The sequence below is a fragment of the Carlito syrichta genome, unplaced genomic scaffold, assembly GCF_000164805.1.
Source record: "Carlito syrichta isolate Samal-C Ts95f unplaced genomic scaffold, Tarsius_syrichta-2.0.1 Scaffold315943, whole genome shotgun sequence".
NCBI classification, from domain to species: domain Eukaryota; kingdom Metazoa; phylum Chordata; class Mammalia; order Primates; family Tarsiidae; genus Carlito; species Carlito syrichta.
This window is the reverse complement of record NW_007260039.1, coordinates 251,038-254,732: the sequence shown is the minus strand read 5'-3', so window position 1 is coordinate 254,732 and position 3,695 is coordinate 251,038.

Sequence of the window (3,695 nt, the reverse complement as noted above, 5' to 3'; positions counted from 1 at the left end):
TAGCGCATGCCAGTAGTTCCAGCTACTTGGAAGGCTGAGTTGGAAGGATCGCCAGAGCCCAGCAGGTCGAGGCTGCAGTGGCCGGGAGCGGCCACTGCACTCCAGTCTGGGCGACTGAGTGAGACTCCAACTCAAAAAAAAAAAAAAAATCCTAATTCTAAGCTGGGCTCGGTGGCTCAGCCTGTAATCCTGCACCTTTGGGAGGCTGAGGTGAGTGGATTGCCTGAGCCCGCGGGTTCGAGACCCGCCTGGGCAAATTGGCGGAGACCTCATCTCTACAATAAATCAAAATGAGCTGGGTGTGGTAGCGCGTGCCTGTAGTTCCAGCAACTCAGAAGGCTGAGGCGGAAGGATTGCCGGAGCCCAGCAGGTCAAGGCTGCAGTGGCCGGGAGCGGTCACTGCACTCCAGTCTGGGCGACAGAGTGAGACTCCAACTCAAAAATAAAAAATAAAAGCCGGGCTCGGTGGCTCAGCCTGTAATCCCGCGCCTTTGGGAGGCTGAGGTGAGTGAATTGCCTGAGCCCGTGAATTCGAGACCCGCTTGAGCAGTGAGACCTCATCTCTACAATAAATCAAAAAATCAGCCGGGCGTGGTAGCACATGCCTGTAATTCCGGCTACTTGGAAGGCTGAGTCGGAAGGATCGCCGGAGCCCAGCAGGTCGAGGCTGCGGTGGCCGGGAACGGCCACTGCACTCCATTCTAGGCAACCGAGTGAGACTCCAACTCAAAAAAAAAAAAAAAAAAATCCTAATTCTATGCTGAAAGTGAGACTACACAACTGCTACATCTGTAGTTTGGAAATTAGATTTATGGATCACTGGAAAGCCTCACTGTGTTTATAGGATAAGAGAGTCAGGCTGCTCTCTGAAGGAAGAAGTGTAACTGTTCATCTCTAGGGCTGAAATGTGAGATATTTGAGAAAGAACTCAGTTTAGTTTGTTTTGTGGGTGGAAGAAAGCATAACATATAACATATACAGTTCATCTACCAGTGTTGGGAGAGAGCTGGGGGCAACAGAGGTTTTTGGCTCCTCTGATACTGACCCAAGGTAAGTAATTTTTTACTTTTTTTTTTTTTGAGTTGGAGTCTCACTCTGTCGCCCAGACTGGAGTGCAGTGGCCACTCCCGGCCATCGCAGCCTCGACCTGCTGGTCTCTGGCGATCCTTCCGCCTCAGTCTTCCAAGTAGCTGAAACTACAGGCGCACACTACCATGCCTGGCTAATTTTTTGATTTATTGTAGAGATGAAGTCTTGCCAAGTTGCCCAGGTGGGTCTCGAACCACGGGCTCAGGCAATCCGCTCACCTCAGCCTCCCAAAGTGCAGGATTGCAGGCTGAGCCACTGAGCCCGACTACTTTTTACTTTTAATCCTGCCTTATTCCTTGTCAGTTCGTGAAATGGGAAAGGTAGCTCCTCAGGACTTGGGCATCTTTTTTTTTTTGAGTTGGAGTCTCACTCTGTTGCCCAGACTGGAGTGCAGTGGCCGATCCCGGCCACCGCAGCCTCAATCTGCTGGGCTCCGGCAATCCTTCCACCTCAGCCTTCCAAATAGCTGGAATTACAGGCATGCACTACCACGCCCGGCTGATTTTTTGATTTATTGTAGAGATGAGGTCTCACTGTCCAGGCAGGTCTCGACCCCGCGAGCTCAGGCAATCTACTCACCTCAGCCTCCCAAAGGCGCGGGATTACAGGCTGAGCCACCGAGCCCGGCTAGGATTTAGGCATCTTAAGTTAGATGTGGCTACAGGCAAATTCTTCCCTGCAGGATGCTCTAGCCTTGAGGATAGAATGACATGGCTTCATTGCTTTGCAGGCACCTCCTTCTTGCCATTTTTTCATTTAGCATATTCATTCACTTTTTTTTTTTTGAGTTGGAGTCTCATTCTGTTACTCAGACTGGAGTGCAGTGGCTGCTTCCGGCCACTGCAGCTTCAACCTGCTGGGATCTGATGTTCATTCCGCCTCAGCCTTCTAAGTACCTGGAACTACAGGCGTGCGCTACCATACCTGGCTAATTTTTTTTGATTTATTGCAGAGATGAGTTTTCGCCAAGTTGCCCAGGTGGGTCTCGAACCTGCGGGCTTAGGCAGTCCACTCACCTCAGCCTCCCAAGGTGCAGGACTACAGACTGAGCCCTGCTCCGGCTAATTTTTGATTTATTGTAGAGATGAGGTCTCGTCAAGTTGCCCAGGTGGGTCTCGAACCCACGGGCTCAAGCAATCCACTCACCTCGGCCTCCCAAAGTGCTGGGATTACAGGCTGAGCCACCGAGCCCGGCCTCATTCACTTCTATATGCCAGGCACCATGTTAGGGGCTAAAGAGATAGTGGGAACATTTTTCTTCTGTTGGTTTATCTAGGGGAATGTTCCAAGAAAGTAAGTGAAGTAGAGTTTTGTGAGCCTGTAGGAAGTACAGTGCTTATATCTAAAATAAATGAGAGAGTTTCGTGTCTTTTTTTTTTCTTTTTTTTTTCCCGTCGTCCACGCTGGAGTGCAGGGGGATGCTCGTGGCTACTCCAGCCTCGACCTGCTGGGCTTAGGCGATCCTTTCGCCTCAGCCTTCCAAGAAGCTGGAACTACAGGCGCGTGCCACCACACCCGGCTACTTTAGAGACAAGGTCTCGCCAAGTTTCCCAGGCTGGTCTCGAACTCCTGGGTTCAGGCATACTACTTCCATCTCCCAAAGTGTTGAGATTATAGGCGTGAGCTACCACCTCCAACTCACATTCTTCTTTTATGAGCCTATTTCTGTTTACCAGTCTTGGAACTTTTTGAATGAAAATTAGAAAATAAAACAACTAAAGCTGGAATCTTACTTGTACTAAGGACAATGAAGAATGACTTTCCTAACCAGATATCCTGTTTGTTTTAGACTCTGAGCTTTTTGAATAAGGAAAAAAAACATTCTTTGAACCTATTCATCTTGTGTAGAGTTCCAGGCCATTCCCCTTGTTTTTTTTTTTTTTTTTTGAGTTGGAGTCTCACTCTGTCACCCAGATTGGAGTGCAGTGGCCGCTCCCGGCCACCGCAGCCTCGACCTGCTGGGCTCTGGTGATCCTTCTGCCTCAGCCTTTCGAGAAGCCGGAATTACAGGCATGTGCTACCACACCCGGCTGATTTTTTGATTTATTGTAGAGATGAGATCTCACAGCCCAGGCGTGTCTCAAACCCGCGGGCTCAGGCAATCCACTCACCTCAGCCTCCCAAAGGCGCGGGATTACAGGCTGGGCCACCGAGCGCAGCCATTCCCCTTGTTTTAGGAGGTTTCTCTGAAGCTCTCCCTCTCAGGGAGCCAGGCAGCTGCAGCATAGCACTTTCTTTTCTTTTTCTTTTTTTTTTCTTTGAGTTGGAGTCTCACTTTGTTGCCCAGGCTGGAGTGCAGTGGCACTCTCACAGTCACTGCAGTTTCTACTTCTTTCTAGGCTCAGGCGTTAATGAGTTAGACTTGTTTTCTTCCCATCATTCTCCAGACATGGTTGGATGTGGAATCCTCAGTTGGGAAAAGTCGTTTTAATGTGCTTTCAGAAAGTTGTGCTCTGGGGATTATAGAGGCTGTTGGAGTGATTAGTGTTTGGTCTCTTTCATCTCACTCTTCTTCCTTAGTAATGGCTGTCTGATTCCTGCTTCTGTTTTTTTGAGTTGGAGTCTCACTCTGTCACCCAGACTGGAGTGCAGTGGCCGCTCCCGGC